Source organism: Amblyomma maculatum, chromosome 9, assembly GCF_055883805.1.
Source record: "Amblyomma maculatum isolate TAMU_Amacu chromosome 9, ASM5588380v1, whole genome shotgun sequence".
In the NCBI taxonomy this organism is placed as follows: Eukaryota; Metazoa; Arthropoda; class Arachnida; order Ixodida; family Ixodidae; genus Amblyomma; species Amblyomma maculatum.
The window spans coordinates 18,652,657-18,673,065 of NC_139352.1; the positions used below are offsets into that span (position 1 = coordinate 18,652,657).

Consider the following 20,409-nt stretch of genomic DNA (forward strand, 5'->3'; position numbering starts at 1 on the left):
ATGTGGTGTGTAGGATCATTAAAAATGCACCATGATGGGGACCAGTGCATCACTGCATTTTGCAGCTGCTCAATGATAACAAAATGCTAAGATAGCTCAATAAGCCATATTTAATAGTACTAAACTCTTAAACCTGCCAACTATGATAGCATGCCTGGTTCAGGAAAATTTTGGTAATGCATCAATGCTACATCAGTCTGAAACCTGTAGCAGCCTCTCTCACACATATAAAAAAGAGGCTTTTTGTGTTAGTGCACATAACACAAGTTTAGCTGGTTTGAGTGCCAACCAAAGCATGAAACCTCCAAACAATGGCACAAGAACTGTACTTTAATGCATTGGTTATCATAATTCCTCACATCGTATGATGAAAAGTGCTAGCCATCAGTCACTCAAAAAATCCTGAAAAACATTGCTTAAATTCATGTTTACAAGTGTAGGGTAAACATTGCTAAACCAAGCCCCTTCAACGCGGCACTAAATTGGTTGCCAATATTCTAGGTAGCCGCATGTATACAACAAAGCTCTTGCATGAGGATTATTCAAACTATAAAATCAGAAGAGGTAAGCATAAGAAAACCTGCCTAACAAGCCTTGTACACAAAAAACAATAGATACACAGTCCCGAGTTTGTAATAAGAATTGGTTCATATGAAAGGAAAGGCACAGTATCTGTCACACTTGTCCTGTTGACACCTGAACAGCACCATAAGGGAAGGGAGGAAGGTGGGAGTGAAAGCGGAAAGAAAGAAATTAGGCAGTAATCTAACTAGCCTTTTTTTTTTCTCTTGACTATACCTTCATTAAACCTGTGCCCTTCATTCTCTCCCAAAGAATGCAGCCATCACGTCACAACATTACTCAACAGCTGCCTTTAGGCTCATATCTTGGGTTCAAAGCACTCCAGATGCAGCCAAAAGGCACGTTCATTATTTTCAATGACATTACAAGAATGCTTCATTTTTAAGAGATGGCACATTACAAATCAGGAGCAGCTTTCTTGCAAAGACCGCAGGACACAGATTGCATGCCAGGTTGTCAATCCTCATAAAGCTATAGCAGTTATGTTTCCACTGAAGCAGGAACTCTGCACTGTGTCCTCTGGCAGTTCTTGAAGCTTGTGTGGAACACAGTGAAATAGCCAAGTTTGGAGCAGAGAAACCACTGCCTCCTTCCTGTCGACGGTCCGAGATGAGCTACGGCTGTTATGTGCCGTAACCAAACCTGTGCAAGAAAACAAATACATTTTGTAAACTATAATAGGTAGTCCGCATCGCAATAAGAGCTGATACCCTGAGAGGAGGGGGTTAATGATGAGGATTAAAGAGCAAGTTATATGCACAGTCTTCACAAATATGGCAACTGAGTACAACCTGTTTGCTGTTGACAAGTAAAGAAAATGAGCCTATTTTTTTGTCATTACTGTTCATTAAAAAAATCTGCTATCATTGTTATTCCAAGCTGCCAATGCTTTGACATCTGTAGTTATGAAAAATTATTGCACACTAAGGGAAAATATGTCAGCAGTACTGTAGCATAACTTTCATGTCAGGAAGAAAAAGAACAGTAACAAAAAGTAAACAACACTTCTGATAATAAAATATGGATCATAAATGTTCTCATATAGAAGAGCACTTTTTTCTACATACAATGTACTTCCAATAGAAAGTGTGTGAAACAGCATTAGATACAAAACATTCTACTGCCATGGAAAAATGTATGAACACATGCAATATACTTCCAAATATAAACAAGGCATACTGGTCGCAATATTTGGTTACTAAAGTTTCCTATAAAAGTGTTAGATTTTTAGATTTTAAGTTCCCATTGCTGCTTTGACTTCCAAGAGCAAAAAAAAAAAAAACGTACACGTTATGTACAGCTACAAAAAACATGCATGAGCAGACAAATGAATGCAAGGACCATTTCAAACATGTACAATACAGGCTTTCACTATACGCAGACATTCTATGTGTATCAAGCACATCTATCTGGTGACACCGACAATACAGACAGACACATGTTCAGATACAGTAAAACCTCGTTACAAAAGACACTCAAGGGACCCGATAAACATGTCTCTTGTAAGCAAGGTTTCTTGTAACCAAAAATTCTAAAATCACTGTGTTGATCAGTTTACTGCACATCAGTATATAAATGCATTCACATGCATTAACAGGAAGTTGTTCAGGAAAGCTTAAAGAACTTATTCCTACTAGTAGTATGTATTTTTGCGAGTGCAGAGTGTATTCCTTCCCAAATTCTGGAGGTAAAGCACTTCACTTTGCAAGCCTTCCTGTTGCTCTAATACCTTTGAGGCACTCTTACATGCTCGTCACCCTCAGATGATTCAGAAGAGAAAGACATCAGGATTCTAAGCTTTCATCTTGTGATCAAATTTTAACAGTGAAGAGTTAAAAATGCTGGATGTCATTCGTGCATTTTAATTTACTTCGTAGGTAACAGTAATGCGATGCCGTTTTGACTTTCCAATAATGGGGAAGCACTCCTCAGTTCCTGACATACACAATAAAAAGGGCACTGATATGGAACAGAACTTAGCTAAGGGAATCTGAACTGCATCATGTACGAGTTGGTATGTTCCAGATGCATTGCATGAGCACACCTGGGTTGTCTCTTGTAAATAGTGAAGAATTTACTCCAGGGACCTGAAAAAGTTGCCCTTAGTAACCGGGTGTCTCTTGTAACCATGTCTCTTGTATGCAATGTTTTTAAATGGCAGACATAGGAAAACCAACCAAACCATTTTAAAATGTCTCTTATAACCGAGTGTCTCTTGTAACAGTGTCTCTTGTAACGAGATTTAACTGTATTGCAAAAAATGATGCATGCAAAACAAAACAACACAGCTGTATGCTAAGCAATCAAACCTAATGAAAGCAGTACACATCCATGAAAACAAATGACAGACATTTTACCATGTAGAACGAGAGGAAGAAGATGGCTTACACGGTATGAAGGAGAGGGGGGAAGCCTCAGTTCGCAGGTCAAGCCAATGTTTCGACAAGTGGACTTGTCGAAACATTGACTCCGCCTGCAAGCTGAGGCTTCTCCCCTCTACCCTTGTTCAGTGATCCTTCATACATTTTAACATGGTTGACTATATGAGAATTAGGTGTGCTGGCATGCCAGGTTTCAACTTAGATTTTGGGTTGAGGCTGTCTTCAAGGTCAAGCAGGTTGCCACATTGGCTAAATTGGTGGTCACAGTTTAGTGGGAGCACACCATAAGTTGCAGCCACCTAATGCACCTGAAGAGCAGAATGCAACAGCACTGTATTCTGTCCATTGTTCGCAAACAGAAGTTGTTGACCCCAATAGCAAGCACAGCAGGAGAACGTGCAGTTAAACACACCGTGTGCTTGGCTCCAGCAATGGTGTGATGGTCTATGTAGTCGCCAGTGAACCTGATGTACTTGTGCCGCTATGAGGTCAAAAGCCACTCATGGGTGTAGTGTTTAGTTTTAATGCAATATAAGAGGACTGCACAAAGAACAATCTTCAGCGAAAGCACTGAGTGTTCCAGCGATAGCGCATTAAGGTCATGGAGGAACCCACAAGATTTGCCAGCAAAACACAATAATTGGAATAAAACTGTAGGGTGAAAAAGGGGCTTATTTTCACTAAGAAAAAATTTGTGTTCTTGAGAGAAATTCTCGATTACTGCTCCACGCATTCACGAAATTCTCAATTGCTGTGCATTCGTGCATTTTGCAACCAATTAACTACCTGACAAGACGTACTGACAGAAGATTCTATTAGCATTTCCGAATGGCTCCTCGGTAAAGTGGAAAGTTGGATTTGAAAACCTTGAGGTACGGGGTTTGACACATTCATGGGTATGAAACGCTTTCTGTGAATTGCAAAACACTATACAGTCAAATGAGACTGCAATTATACACGAAAACATCAATGTAGCGAGTCTCCATGTAGCGAATTCCTCGATGTTAAAAAATTTTTCTATTCCCCAACACCACTGCCATAGAGGTGTGTGTATTTGAAAACTGGATGTAATGAATCGGTTGAAGCAACTGACAGTGATATAATGAACTCGCATGCCAACTACCTCTTTGCTAGTGCTGAATTACTGAAAGTTTAACAGAACTCCACACAAGCTTCATGAGGATAAAACACAAACTGACAAGAATGTCTATGATTGCAACAAGGGACTCAAGTTTAATTAATGTGCCTTGCTTCAGTGCAAACGACACATGTGGCAAATTCAACAGCTAGCTTTCACTGCTTTTGCTGCTGGAATGTGTAACAACAGCTTACACTTAAGAAAAGAAGAGAAAAATAATGAGAAAAAGAGAAGGGGGCAAATCTGCATGCATTGCCTTTATGCAGTTGATTGTGAGCCAGCCCTCAACGGTAGCTAGAACAACGGAGAGCCTCAGCAAAGTGAAAAGTCAAAGGTGGTGGCCACACCAAGAGTACAAGTGCGTAAAGGCTCAGGCACCGCCTCCACGGATATCTGCATGACTGCACATTCTTTCTCCTAGCCTGGCCATGATGCCAGGTACTGTAAACTCTTTTTTTACATATCACAGAAACGCTTTGTAAACGAACCACGGGAATTTCACGTAAAAACTGGCAATGCTGTGCCTCAGATGCAATCCCAACGACGTGACCAGCCACACGCTCTCGAAAGCTTCTTCGTGTATTTTTTCCACTAGTCGGCATTTCTGCATTTCGCTTCTTTGGCATCTGATCACTGTCAATGCTGTGCACGGTTTATGTGCCCGACCGACCCCAACATGCTACCGCAACCTCAGCAATAATACAGTGCAGCTTTCAAGCGGCAAGTGATCCTCTATGCAGGATTCTTCAGACAAACTACGACATGCAATAGAAAATGAAGGATAGACCCAAGAAAGCATCTTGTACCGAAAATACACATGCAAATTAGCCCCTACCCTGCTGTGTCTGTGTCCGAGCTCCTTGGACAGCCGATCGGCTCCGCTGCTCGCCTGTTCTCCCCTGCTCGTGCCTCGCGCTCCTCGAGCCAACCTTCACGTTTTTTTTCTTCTTCTTTCTCCAAACGTCGTTTTCTTTCTTCGTCTTGTATCAAATTATCATACGTTCTTCACAAATATGCCCCCCCTTTGAGAAGTTTTTTTTTTTCGGGAAAAAAAAAACTTGGGGCCATGACACTGATGCACTCTTTCGGAGGACGACCGCACACCACAACACTGCTGCACCCATCACTGCACACCCCACAGAGTGGCCACACCATTGCTATTGTCTGCTGAGAGTCTGAGTCACTGGCGCACACAAAATAAAAAAAACATTCGTACTAATACAAGTAACATTAACACTCACTCAACACTTGTCAGAAGAAATAAACTCTTAGAAACATACTATGAACAGCACGACAACACCTCCAGAAGCTTTGTACGAAATGTGCTCTAAGACGATATATCTCCAACGGCATTGGAAGACAGCACAGAAATTAACATTGTCTCCCGTATCATTCTCGATTCAACAGTTGACTATTCTGTATCGAGTCTTGGTTCCCCAGTCCACTCTGGGACCAAGGTTCTTCACTGCACGTTGACAACGGAGTTTTCGACTCGACATTATCAAGAACTAAGAAGGATGAAGTTTGTAGGGCATTCACTGGCTGGCGCTCTTCGTAGCTTTTTGTGTTAATGGACATGTGTCCTAATGGAGCGTTCCTCAGGTTTCCTTTCGGGACAGTCCTCTGAAACACATCGCACGACCTCACAAATCGCTTAATGTCAGCTTGCACCCCTGGCCAGTAAAAGTCATCAAGCACTCTTGCGGTAGTTTTTCTGACACCCTGGTGGCGGACAAGTGCACTTCCATGTGCCTGCACGAGGACCTGACAGCGCAAAACCTTCGGAACGACCGCTTGTTCAATTGTTTTTCCTGGACAAAGTTGATAGGTCCGGTACAAAATGCCGTCACTTAGATGGAAGGTGTAGGCCGTCTGCCCTTTTCCGTGATAGGTTTCCTTAAGCTTGCGACGACACACGTCTAAGCTGGCGTCCTCTTGTTTCTTGCGAAAAACAGACCGAGATAAGTGGAGTACGGTTTGAGTGGCATCCAAACCAGTCCCTGAGACTTTCGCCGCCAGAACCTGGAAAGAAGCACTGGACCCATCATCACTGGCAGGTATGCTTCTCTGGCCCGTCAAGACTGTTGGAGCGTCAGCGAATGGGACGCTTGCACCCGGAACGTTGCCGATAATTACGTCATATAATGGCGTCGGCAGGCACCTAGCAATAGCTTTGCCTGTGAAGTATGGCGACTTGATAATAACCTCCGCCTCAGGCGCTTCGATGACAGAACCATCCGCTAAACGTAAAGATGCTCGCTCACCGGTATATGCAGCCTCGGGCACCAAAGCCTGACGCACCAGTGTCGCGCAGCACCGACACTGCTTGTCCGAACACTTCTCCATGTTCCACTGGCATGTTGTTAATACTTAGTGAGATGGACTAAGAGCCTAATCGTCCCTTCGAACTTCTAGGCATGTTGTTCCCAGCTGAGGACCAGGGCGGGAATCTCGAGGGGACGTGCAGCAAGCAGACGTCTCCCGGTCATTTGAATTTCCGTATCGACACAACTGGGTTTCATGCCCAGATTTGCGACATAATGTGCAATATGGGGGCTTCGGTTTTTTACGGCAATCCGCCGACCTATGTCCGATCTCTTCACAGATGAAGCATCGAATTCTAGTCTTTGGGTTTGGGGCTGCGTCCTGCGGTTTAGCAGAATTCTGCTCAGCTCTATCTTTAAAAATCGCGAGGTTATTCTGTCGCTGAGCCTCAAGAAAGTGATCGGCGGCCTCAGCAATCTCGTCCACCGTTTTACAATCACGTTCTCGCAAGAAGAGAACTAAACGATCGTGACAGCTGTTTAAAAACTGCTCAGCCACTATCATGTCCCGAACCACTTCAAACGTGCGACCTTGCCCTCGCATCTCAACCCAGCGGTCAAAAAAACTTAACAGCCTTGTGGTGTACTGGGAAGCTGTCTCACCATCTTGCGGCTTGCTTCCACGAAACTTCTCTCTGTAGCCCTCAGCCGTGAACCGAAACCTCCGAAGTAAGGCAAGTTTCGCTACATCGTAATTGACTGAGTCCTCAGGAGAGAGTCGTCCAAAGACTCTGAGAGCTTCTTCGCCGAAGCAGACTCAAAGCCGTGGCCCACTTCTCTTTCGGCCAGCCCTGGCCAATGGCGACATGTTCAAAACGCTTCAAATACGCGTCCAAATCGTCCCTTTCCTCATTAAACAGTGAAATCAATCCATGAGGACTAATTGGGAAAGACGGAGCTGGTACGGTACCGTGCTGAGCACTTCCAGCAGTAGGGGCGTTTTCTCCCAATTCCGCAAGTCGTACTCGTAGCTGCAAATTCTGGTTTTCTTGCTCCAAGCGCTGCTTCGCCGCTTCACGTTCTGCAGCTCTCTCTTCGCATTCGGCAGCTTTGTCTTCCCTTGCCTTCTGCAATTCTTTCTCCACCCACTCGCGCAACTCGATGCCCTGCAAACCTATACGTTCCCCTACCGCGAGCAACTCTGGTGCACTCATTTTTCTCCAATCTCTAGCCGCGGGAAAATGCTGCTTGGCCGGTCTGGTCCTGCCGTGGACGCCAAAATTGTGAGGTTCTTTTCTTTAAATCTTCTGGCCACCTTATTCTGTGGCTTATTCAGAAACAGCAATCTAAATAGACGACCAGACTGACCAAGCTAACAACGAATACTTTTATATACAGACATGGACGGGACGAATGTAGAACGAACAAGTGGGACGATGGCAAAACACAAATTGTCAAAAAGTCACCAAGTTGTTGGATTGCGGTGCAGACGCTCCAGGTAGTCAGAGGTTTGAAGGGTCGGTGCAGAAGGGCCTCAGTAAGCCCAGCGGAAGGCTAGGCCACCGGACGGGGCCCAGTAGAGGCAAGAGGCCTCGAGGTGCCTTTCCACGGCCGATGCGTCAGGCCTCCCCGACGTGCCTGGGCTCAGCACGGCGCCGAACGCTCGTGCCAGTGAAGAGCTGGCGCTGTGGCACTCCCGGGCCCGACCACCGTTCCGAGTTTCGTGGACGACAGGAGAACAGGACAGGATACGGCCGGCAGGCCCCAGGTCTGGATCCCCGGGTCAGGCCTGGCAGAAGACGCACCGCTCCGAGCTCCTTGGACAGCCGATCGGCTCCGCTGCTCGCCTGTTCTCCCCTGCTCGTGCCTCGCGCTCCTCGAGCCAACCTTCACGTTTTTTTTCTTCTTCTTTCTCCAAACGTCGTTTTCTTTCTTCGTCTTGTATCAAATTATCATACGTTCTTCACAGTCTGTTGTTTTCCAAGAAGAAATTTCAAGCTTTTTTACTGCTTTCAAAACTAAACAAAGAAACCATGTTAAAGGCTAACAAACAAAACCTCAAAACTCTAGCATTAATTCAAATTTAATTACATCCTGTAACTCATTGAAAATATCGGACTAGCAGGAGACTTTACCAAATTTCATTACATTATCCCCCTGCATCACTTTTACAAAGACCTACCGGTCAAACAGGCAGGCACTAAATATGCATGCATTACAACTGGCTGCAAACTGTACTACAGGATGCTCGTGCACCATTAATAAACAGCAGATAACTTTAGGCTGCCATTTTCTCCTTTGAGTATATGAGATGCAATATGAAAGCAAATGCAGTTGTGCAAGACACTACAACGTTCTATTCTTTTGTGATTGCAAATGACTAAAGTGTGCATTTTTGATGGGACACAAATGGCAGTGGTGCGGCCTCTCGCCTGTGTGTGTGTGTCAATGTGGCGTGTCAGGTCACAGCTCACTCTGAAATTCTTGCCACACTGACTGCATTGGTATGGTTTGCCAGTATGCATTTGAAGGTGTTTTGTAAGGTTGCTGCTGTGTGCAAAGCACATGCTGTAATGGAAGCCCCGAAAAGGGCACTCTATCAAGTGAGAGCCCTGTGGTGGGCCCTGACGCAGGGCACACGACGTGGCACTTCCCTCCTGCTTGCACTTTATGATGAAGTGGCACACCACTGCAGCTAGGAGCTGCTTCCAAACCTGCACAATGAAGCAAAGCATGCATATCTTAAAATGCAACAAATATACATCATTGTTTTATTACCTGGACCCACTTAAACACAGTTAACCAGGAGTAAAGAGGTCTTTACTCACACAGACGTATAATGCATAAAAAGAATATACCCCTGACTAGCACATAAAAAAGAATTCTGCATATGTGAAAAGAGAGCATGAAGTTAGAAAAGAAGCACTTTTTTTTTATTTGAGAGTTCATAGGTACTGACCTACCCAAAGTGCAGTGTTACACTGTAAACACAAAGTTTTTGACTGCTACACATCTCAAACCAACAGTAAACTGAAAAGCATCAGACTTGAACTCACAGTCACTCGTGCAGCCTCTGCATTCATGTAAATATACTACTTACTAAAAATGAATAAAATGTGTGCAGCATGAGTACAAACTATAGCAAACCAGAAGCTTGGCACTTAGCAGATAAGGCCATTTTTGTAAACACAGTAATTGAGAACTGATTCGAGGTTATTTGCCAGTAAAAATTCATGAGATGTCATAGTGGCAACTGAATTTCTTCAGAATTATTTCCAACTCCCGTAGCAGAGGACAGTGTTTCGATTTTTCGAAACAAATTTGCTGCCAGCAACACTGTGGAGATTGTTTCTTTGACCGAAAGATTTTTTTTTTTTTTAGGCATGAAATAGACATGAGCAAACATTGTTGTCGAAAACAACCCGGTTTTATGTGGCCGGGAAAACTTATAGGTGAAGCAAGTCATTCAGATGGACTAGCTTTATTGGCTCTTTGTGTATCGCTGCCGTTGGAGGCAATGACAATAAGGGAATGCTCAGCCTTGTCATCGTGGTAGTCTAACGGGCACAATCGGACGGGAAAATGAAGCATGAGCCCCGTCCGCTACAGCGCACTCTGGCCGCCGCCCATCAGTGACTTCAGCCACCCGCGGAGACAAAGGGGGGGGGGGGGGGGGGGGGGCATTCACATAGGCTCTGGTTCCACTCATTTTTTTCCTGCGAGTCCATCTCGCAGTCTTTGCTACCGTCGTTAGCCATACAAACAGAAACTGAACGTTATTGCCTCACACGGCGGGCATGTGCGTTCGGTCGCAGCGAGCATGATCTGCGCATCGCCGTGACAGCTTACAGTTACAGCTTAGCACGATCCACTTCAGCGGGGCACCACTGCACATGCGGTGACCACCTTGAGCGAGTTGCATGCTTCCTGGCGACCCGCACGCCTACCGCGTCAACACCAGTCAGCGCACCTGCACTGGCGGCCGGGCCCGGCGGCGCGCGGAAGCCGACCATATACTTGTGGACAAGTTTTTCTGGCTATGGAGCCAAAGCTACTAAGGAGCCAAAGGTGTTACTACACCATGTAGTTCTGGCATATCTAGCTTCAGGTACGGTTCCTGCTTTAGTTCCACCTTTACTTAAAACAATGGCTTCCGAGCTTCCAACGAAGCAGAAATGTTTTTATTTGCACTAATAAAGGTCTAAGTGAACTTATATTCACGGTTAATGAATATCACGCGCCACGTGATATTCATTAGGTATTCATTAGGTAGAATAGGTATTCAGCTCTAACTGAGGATGGCGACATTACCCTAGAGGCAAGGAACAATAATTTCAGAGATATCCTTACTGAGTGCACGGTAGAAGTAGGCGGTAGGATAGTTAGAGATGATACCCGTAAGCTGTCTAAGGAGACGAAAGATTTGATTAAGAAACGCCAGAGTATGAAAGCTTCCAATCCAACTGACCAGATCGAATTAGCCGAGATATCAAAGCTAATCAATAAGCGCGAAGTGGCCGATATAAGAAAGTATAACATGGAAAAAATTGAGCATGCTGTAAAGAATGGGGGAAGCCTTAAAGCGGTAAAGCAGAAATTGGGCATAGGCAAAAACCAGATGTATGCGATAAAGGACAAGGCGGGTAACATCATCACTAATATGGAAAAGATAGTCAAAGTAGCCGAGGAGTTCTATACAGACCTCTACAGTAGCCAAAGTAGTCAGGACCGTAATGAGATTGGCGGTAGGGAAAAACAGTCAGACGTTCCACCAGTGACGAAGAACGAGGTCAAGAAAGCACAAGAAACTATGAAAAGGGGGAAATCAGCTGGAGAGGATCAGAGGATCAGATAACTACAGATTTGCTGAAGGACGGGGGGGATATTGTGCTAGAAAAACTGGCCACCCTGTATACGCAGTGCCTGGTGTCATCGACGGTACCGGAACCATGGAAGAATGCAAACATTATCCTCATTCACAAGAAAGGGGACTCTAAGGACCTTAAAAATTACAGACCAATCAGCTTACTGTCTGTTACATATAAGGTATTTACTAAGGTAATCGCTAATAGAATCAGGACAACCTTAGACTGCAATCAAGCAAAGGATCAAGCAGGGTTTCGGAAACGGTACTCTACTATCGATCATATCCATACCATCAATCAGGTGATAGAAAAATGCTCGGAATATAAATAGCCCTTATACATAGCATTCATTGATTACGAAAAAGCATTTGACTCAGTTGAAACCTTGGCAGTGATGCAGGAATTGCGAAATCAGGGGGTAGACGAGCCGTACGTGAAAGTGCTGGAAGATATATATAGTGGCTGCACAGCAACCATAGTTCTGCATAAAGAAAGTAACAAAATTCCCATAAACAAAGGTGTTAGACAAGGAGACACAATCTCCCCAGTACTATTCACAGCTTGTTTAGAGGAAGTATTCAGAGACTTGGAATGGGAGCAGTTAGGGATAAGGGTAGATGGAGAATAGTAATCTGCGATTTGCTGATGACATTGCCTTGCTAAGCAACTCGGGGGATGAACTACAAATAATGATTGATGACCTAGACAGGAAAAGTAGAAAGGTAGGCTTGAAAATCAATATGCAGAAGACTAAAGTAATGTTCAACAGCCTCGGGAAGGAACAGCAGTTTACATTAGGTGGCGAAATACTGGAAGTAGCAGGCGAATATGTCTACTTAGGACAGGTAGTAACCGCAGATCCGGACCATGAAAAGGAAATAACAAGAAGAATAAGATTGGGATGGAGCGCATTTGGCAAGCACCCGCAGATTATGACTAGCAGCTTACTGGTATCGCTCAAGAGGAAAGTATACAACAGTTGCATCTTGCCTGTACTCACCTATGGGGCAAAAACGTGGAGGCTAACCAAGTGAGTTCTACTTAAGTTGAGGACAACCCAGAGGGCTATGGAACGAAAAATGGTAGGGGTAACATTAAGAGATAGAAAGCGTGCAGAGTGGGTCAGAGAAATAACTCAAGTTACCGACATTCTAGTAGAAATTAAGAAGAAATGGACATGGGCAGGACATGTAGCGCAAAAAGAGGATAACCGATGGTCGCTGAGGGTAACAAACTGGATTCCAAGGGAAGGAAAGCGTAGCAGGGGGCGGCAGAAAGTTAGGTGGGCGGATGAGATTAAGAAGTTCGCAAGGGTCAAGTGGATGCAGCTAGCACTAAACCGGGTTGAGTGGAGAAATATGGGAGAGGCCTTCTCACTGCAGTGGGTATAATCAGGCTGATGATGATGATGATGATGACGTGCCACGTACGCTGCCGAAACAAACGTTCCCCGGCCTGGCGCCCGGCTCTCGCAGCGGTGTGCGCTTGGAAGAGGCTCCGCAAACCCTGCCGCGCTCCTTCTGGGGCAAAATAGTTTCAAACACTTCAGCCTGCAAAAGTGGTTCGAGTTACCGTGCTTCACAGGGTTCAAAACTGAAAACCAGTATGTCCTGCACGCGCAAAAACTCAGAAAAGCCTTGAAGTTTCAAGTGCAATACGCTCTAAAGCAGCGTGTTGAAAGACGTAAAGGTTCATTATCACTGATGAAGTTCACTTTTCAGAGAATCACTGCAGTCCTGGGCAAGTCAGGATTTCCGGCTGTCTGACTTTGCGAGAAAAAAAAAGGGCCACATATGGGCTTCTGCCAAGCGAGGCGGGCTTATGGTTGTCCAATGGCAGAACGAATTACTGTTCTCTCGGACAGTGATTCGGGGTGATCTAGGGGACGTGATCTCAGGGTCTGCTTGTCTGGGACAGAAAGTGTGTTGCACAAGTCTTCCTCCCATAGCCAGGCCCATGATTGGCGAGAGCCTGTAAAACCAAGCCACAGGATGGCTGGAGCGGTATTACAACACGGATGAACAGGCACCTGGGAGCCCTCTGAGGAAGCAAAGAGGACTCAGCTGTGGCCTGTCAAAGAGGGACAGGTCAGCCTGGTGGCATTAATTTGTCATCGAGCAAACTAAGGCAGTTTTTTCAATGATGGGTGGACTGACTTTTGGTTGGTCACTGGGAGGGGCTGCGTCCTCCTGTAACCGAGCGGAGTGCAACTATTGGCGATGAAGCCTTGAGGAATACGGCTGGGAGCAGTGGCACGCTCCTGTAATCGAGAAGGCCACGGTGGTGAATGCTCAGACAGCCGAATGGAACCTCGGAAACTGGTACACTCTGAGGAAGTCTATCCCACTAAAATGGGGTAGATTCTCGGGTTTATGAACTGCTACGGTGGGGCCCATCGAAAACTACAGCCTATCAAGAAACAGGACTAGGGATAAGGCTGGGGAGCTCCCGACTCCCTGTAATTCAAGGTGGAAGCCGTTGGAGTTGGAGGTGACCACTCCTCGTAGCGGAAAATAAGAGTCAGTTTACCCGCCAGTGCAGTCCAGGCATGGGCCGTGCCGGCTAAGTCTCTATGTAGGGACGCCGCAGGGGCATCCCCACTGACTAAAGTCGTCAGAGGTAGGGGCAACCCTGTATAACCCAGCCCGCGAGGATGTTTGGGGGCGCTGTTAGAGACTGTCTTTACTCCTCATCTGGGAAACCAGAGCCGTCCTGGGAAACGCTGACGGCCTGCGGGCGTCTCAGTAGGCTAAGAGAGTGAAGACGAAGTGAAAGCAGAACTGGTGCAAGCATACTTTGAGAGTCTGTCAGTAGTACCGCTGTGAGACCATAGGGATGGAGGATGAAGCCTCCACTCGCGCTTCCGGTACGTAGGTAGGTCCTGAAGAGTTTTGCAACGGGGCCGGCGTCTAAACCAAGACGCTTGCCAAAATTTGGTAGAATCGGGCTCTCGCTTGGAGCGCGGCATGAAGAGAGTTACAGAAATCGGGGAAGCGAAGGCGTCTGGCAGGGGTGCACATCATGGAAGTGCACCGCAAGTGTTGCGACCCCGCCTGCCCGAGCACGTGGGTGCAACCCACAACATGACCCACGCGGTGGCAGTAGTAGGCAAGTCCGTCACGCACGGTGGGAGAGCTGACAGAATGCGTCTTGCAGCTCGACGATGACCAGACGTAAACCGATACAAGAGTGGTCCCTGGCATCGGTGTCCGTCATTTACAGGACTCAACTCTTAGGAAGGGGCTCGGCCTGGGCGATTCCATATAAGCCCGGGGGATACTGTTTGGTGCGTTGTAACTCTTCTTTGTACCGAAGCGTGGCCTTGTGGTAGAGCATCCGCCTCGTATTCGGGAGGTACCAGGTTCGATGCCTGGTGCTGCCGGGTACCCAGCGGTTTTTATAGCGAAAGCAATTCTACTCTAGGTTTAGAGACTTCAGCGTAGCGCAGCCAGTAGCCACGTCTTACCCACGTGACACTAGGGTGAGAGCTGGGCTACTAACTCAAGCGGTCGGCAGGAGCTGCCAACTTGGGTCTCTCATTTCTGATGGAACGGTTATGTCAGAATCAGCCTTGTACGACCCTGGTATTCATGTTACCCCTTTAGGTTATGGGGGTTAATTCTCGCAAGAATGCACCACGAGGGGGAGGGGGCTAGTCGCCTTCTAGCCCCGACGTGCCAGCCTTAGCAGACAGAGCGTGACCCCCAACCTGCGGTGCGAGAAGTCGCCACTGCGGTGGGTTTGGGCCAAAGGGGACAAACACGAGTTGTGCACTCGAACAAGCTTTAATTTGCCCGAGCAGTTGTACACGGCAAACCAACAGCACACAAATACAACTGCCGTAGCAAGCGAACGCCGCGTACGGGGGTGAAATAAACCACCTAATGAGGAAGCACGCGCAAGGAGGTGACAGGAAGAGTCTGCTCAACAGGCGCGGCTTTACGCTCACATCCCATTGCGGTAAGTGCATACAGTGAGTGGGCGATTCTCGGTGACGGCGGTGATCTCCTCGGCGGAAATCATGAACCGCGCGTGTGCGCGCAACCGCCGAAGAGCCCCGAGTCAGTTGATACAGACGCGCTCCTCCACTCGGAACTGAAGAGGAGGTCTCTGGGTTACGCCGGGAGGAAAGAGGGAAGGCAGCGTCACTGAGGGAGACTCGGAGGCGATGGGGGGTGGCCAGTGTGCCCTCTCCTCCACCAACCTCCTCAACGAGCGTGTAATCATGCGTGCTAACTACGCGTGGTCGTTATAATGGAGGCAGGGGATTGTGAATCCCCACATCCCTCCCTCTTTAAAACCGCCGTATGGCTAAAAGTAGCCGCGTTCACCGAGGAAGATACTGAGTGGGGCCGGCTAGACTCCGTTTAACTTTCAAATCCAAACAAAAGTGCCAATATATAAAAAGTTGCAGACAGCTCACAGCCACGGGTATCGGTGGGGGGAGGCTAGGCCGACAATCACTGGAGATGACCATGGAGCCAGAACACACGTGCGGCGACAGCAGCAACCGCACATTCCCCTCCTTCACCGCAGACGGCCTTGAGTCGGCCGGGGCAACCTGCCAGAGGGGCGAGGGATGCGGGCAGCACTGCGTCGTCCTGTTGCATAGTTTACAGCAGGCCTCCCGTCAGCGGGCCAACCACTTGCTCTTGGCTTGCCTCCTTTCCCTGATGTTGCCGACGCAGCCAAGGATGAGGGCAACGGGGGCCAAGCTGCTCCCTCTGGTGAAGCCGCGACAGTGGGTCTTGAGTGATGCCAAGGCTGCCTCTTTGCTGCCGATTTCGCTGTGGCAGACGCAGGGGCCCATTCTGCGAACTCCGGCTCACCTGCTCCGTGGCCGACTGGAAACCATTTGTCTTGTTGGCCTGGTTGACGGTGACAGCAGGCTCTGGGTGCAGGAACACGGCCACTCCTTGGACGGCTTGCCCTTCCATGCCGCAACAGTCGTAGTGGCCTCTGCCAGCTACCCTCCTTGCTGGCCGCAATGCCGTCTTCTCGCTAGTTACTTTTTTTTTTCAAATCTACCCCCACTCGGTCTTTTCCAAAGAGGAATCGCACGCTTGCTCTGGAAGCAAAATGCGCTGAATATCGACAGAGCATCCCATCTATATTCAGCTCAAGAAATTACTCCTTGCGCATTGGTCACAGTTACGTCTGCCGTAGGCGCAAGTCGTAACGAGGCGCGATGCTCGAAATCCCAAGCCTTGCCTCTAGCTGCAGCTGCCTGTTGGTGGGGGAGTGCGTCCTCCTCAGGCCACGCAGCGGGGCTCGAATTGCGGTGCGCTTTGTGTAAAGTCTAGCTCCACCACCTTTGCTAGCAGCTCTGTCGCGCGTCGACGTGTGTCCTACACAGCAACCGTGGCATTGTTGCGAACTTATAGAGCAAGTTCTACCCGTTCGACAACGTCACCATGCACATCACTAGGCAGCGAAATGACACAACTTGAAGAAAAGTCTTAGGGCCGCTCGCATGCTCAGCCATGCACACGTTGTGCGATTAGCTCGTCTCAGCATGGCGTGACCAACCTAGAAGGACTCGTGTATCCTTCTCGTGGGGAAGAACGGTCGCACAAGGTGCTGTCGGAGTACAGTCGGCAGGAATTCAACGCGCTCACAGCAATACAAGCTGTGCAGCACCCGCACAGGCAGCAATACCAGCGTACCCTTATGTGCACCGCGGCTGCGCCGCTCGGCTCCCAGAGCCCGTCGAACACTAGTCGACAAAAACAAAATAAAAAAAAAGGATCCTACCGCTTTTTTCCTAAAGTTCCCTTCGGCTGACTAGGCTCCCCATCACACTGATGCAATTAAAACGGTCGCCACTTAAACTCAAAGAAGCCGGGTAGGCTGCCCCTTCTCTGAGGCTGCAGCTATCGCGACAAACTGGCTAACGGGCGCGGCAGAAAGGATAGTAATAACACTTCTCATGCCATCAACGTGCGCGCACAAAAGTGCATACACTACAATGTTTCCCGTTCTCCCGTAGAGCATGGTAATTCCAAACACGAGAGAATGCTCGTCACACCAGCATCCGTGTGTCACCCTGCTGCAGAACGGTGGAGTCATGTGACCTCCTGCTCTCGCAGAAAATTACAAAGATCACTGTGGCTAGCGTCAGCTCCCAAGCTCTCGCAGTAATAAAAGTGTAGAGATTGCCAGGCAGGGGCGACCGCGGCCCCATTTATTTGAGGAGAAGCTGAAGAGGTGACGACGGCAGCGTCCGGCCGAGGCGAAGGTCGTGAGCGTTCCTAAGCTCTCGTGCCAGCGCTGCTTCCTTCTCTTCGGCACGTGTCGGACACATGCCACGCGAGTTGCTACAGGGCTCCTCCCCTAGACGATTGGTCGAAAAAAAAAGAAAAGAAAAAGGAAAAGAAGCTTGCAGTTTAAGCAAAAGGCACTGCTCTAAAAAAAAACTATCAAGAAGGCTATACACATAAGTACATGTTAAGTTCGTGTCCAAGTCACAGTCCAAGGGGCAAGCAGGTTCCACCAATGGCTGTTCACGAGGTCGCGGCTGAGTAAAACGTAGCGGTAGAGGAAGCGGGATTGTTGAGGAGCGTGCGGCAGCACCTTGAATCCTCCGCTTGTCAGAACTGAAGTTTGGTACGATGAATCGCTTTTGCCTGCTGCGATGGTCGGCTGACAAAGACTGATTTTGAACGGGGCGGGCTAGTTGTGGTTAGTTCACCAGGGTGGCGGTGGTGCATGCGACGGTGCTGAAGGCTTTGTGCTCACAACGAACTGGCCGAATGGATGCTGCAAAGCACTGCGGCGAGCCAGTTTTGGGGAGGAAACGTGACGAAGAGATATATACCATGCTAAGCTTGCGGCACGAGAGGGCAAAATTTACTGTGATGAAGACAGCGGCTGTGGGCTGCGATGTACGTACGCACGGGTCACTTGCGGTAGGCATAAGCTGATATGTTGTTGCTGCCTGATAAGGGACCGCGGCCACATTTATTTGAGAAGAAGATGAAGAGGTAACGATGGCAGCGTCCTGCCGAGGCGAAGGTCGCGAGCGTTCCTAAGCTCTCGTGCCGGCGTTGCTTCCTTCTCTTCGGCACGTGCCGGACGCATGCCACGCGAGTTGCTACAAAAGGTTATGGTGGTTTTGCTTTCTTGCCTTTGTGCAATCATCACTGCAGTATTAGAAGAGACTGAAAAGTCAGCCCAGCTCACTGCCATGGCTAGTCTATGTGTCAGTAGTCGTACACACACAGACACTCGATTTGTCCCACCTGCGGCCCCACGGTGGGCGCCAAGAATATGGCGGTTAATTCTCGCAAGAATGCGCCACGGGGGGGCTAGACGCTACAGTCCCGACGTGCAGCCCTAACAGACAGAGCTGTGACTCCCAACCCACAGTGCGAGAAGTCGTTACTGCGGCGGGTTCGAGCCAGAGGGGACAAACACGAGTTGCGCACTCAAACAAGATTTAATTTGCCCAAGCAGTTGCACATGGCAAATCAGCAGCACACAAATACAACCGCTGCAGCAAGTGAACGCAGCATACGGGGGTGAAATAAACCACCTAACGAGGAAGCACGCGCAAGGAGATGAGAGGAAGAGTCTGCTCACCAGGCACGGCTTCGCGCTCACATCCGTTGCGGTAAGTGCATACGGTGAGCAGGCGATTCTCGGTGACGGCGGTGGTCTCCTCGGCGGAAATCATGAACCACGCGTGTGCGCTCCACCACTGAAGAGCCCCGAGTCAGTTGCTACAGATGCGCTCCTCCACTCGGAACTGAAGAGGAGATCTCAGAGGCGATGGGGAGTAGCCAGTGTGCCCTCTCCTCCGCCAACCTCGTTAGCGCACGTAGTCACACGTGTTAACTAGGCGCTGTCGTTATAATGGAGGCAGAAGATTGTGAATCCCCACAAGGCCACTAAGGCAAGTGTATACAGCTTGGTTAAAGCGGGGCTTAATATTTGGTCTGAGGAAGTAGAAAAAGAGAAGAAGAACACCCGCAGCTAATGCTTTCGCTCAATATTTGGGCATTGAACCCTTGTAATTTTAAACGGGTACAAGCTTTTCCCCGGCCTGGTGCTCGGCTCTTCTGGGATGATGCTTGGGAAAGGGATCATGACCCAAATAGTTGCGCCGATGGGCCAGTGATTCATTCCGCCATCGGACAACCATAAGTCCGCCTCGCACGGCAGCAGCCCTTATGTTGCCCCTTTTATGGCTCACAGAGTTGGGCTTAGAAGGCACAGGCTCCTTTCCCAAGCTATGAGCCGTGGTAAGCCGAGCACCAGGCCGGGCCATAGCTTGTACTCATTTGAGAAAACCGGTGGGTGTCCGGCCGGCAGTGGGAGTCAAACCCACCACCTCCCGTAGCCGAGGACAGTGTTTTGATTTTTCGAAACAAATTTGCGCCAGCAACACTGTGGAGATTGTTTTTTGGCCGAAAGTTCTTTTATTTTTTTTTTTTTTAGGCATGAAATAGACGCGAGCAGACGTTGTTTTTGCAAACAACCCGGTTTTATGTGACCGGGAAAGCTTATAGGTGAAGCAAGTCATTCAGATGGACTAGCTTTACCGGCTCTTTGTGTATCGCTGCCGTTGGAGGCAATGACAATAAGGGAATGCTCAGCCTTGTCATCGTGGTAGTCTAAAGGACGCAATCGGACAAAAAAATGAAGCATGAGCCCCATCCGCCACAGCGCACTCCGAGGCAGCCGCCTGCCACTGATTTCAGCCACCCACTAAGAAAAGAAAATAGGGGGGGGGGGGGGTAGCGCATTTGTGTAGGCTCTTGTTCCACTCGTTTTTTTCCCGCGAGTTCATCTTGCAGTCTTTGCTACCGTTGTTAGCCATGCAAACAGGAACTGAATGTTATTGCCTCGCGCAGCGGGCACGTGCATTCGGTCGCAGCGGGCATTATCTGCGCGTCGCCGTGACAGCTTACAGTTACAGCTTAGCATGATCCACTTCAGCGGGGCCCCACTGCACATGCGGTGACAACCTTGAGTGAGTTGCATGCTTCCTGGCGGCCTGCACGCCTACCGCGTCAACACCAGTCAGCGCACCCGCACTGGCGGCCGGGCCCGGCGGCGCGCGGAAGCCGACCATATACTAGCGGACAAGTTTTTCTGGCTATGGAGCCAAAGCTACGGGGGCGGAGCTTTCGTCATGGTGTTACTACACCATGTAGTTCTGACATATCTAGCTTCAG

At 48.4% G+C, this 20,409-nt stretch overlaps 1 long non-coding RNA gene across 1 annotated transcript in view; it reads right to left on the bottom strand.

The window, feature by feature from the left end:
• Nucleotides 1–52: 52 nt before the first annotated feature.
• The window catches only part of LOC146178493 (uncharacterized), a 36,061-nt gene continuing 15,704 nt past the window's right edge, over nucleotides 53–20,409 (bottom strand). The window contains exons 3-4 of the long non-coding RNA XR_014700604.1: nucleotides 4,937–9,079; nucleotides 53–1,224 (exon numbers count right to left, since the gene is read on the bottom strand). This is a non-coding gene — a long non-coding RNA (uncharacterized LOC146178493). The remainder of the gene's footprint in view (nucleotides 1,225–4,936; nucleotides 9,080–20,409) is intronic.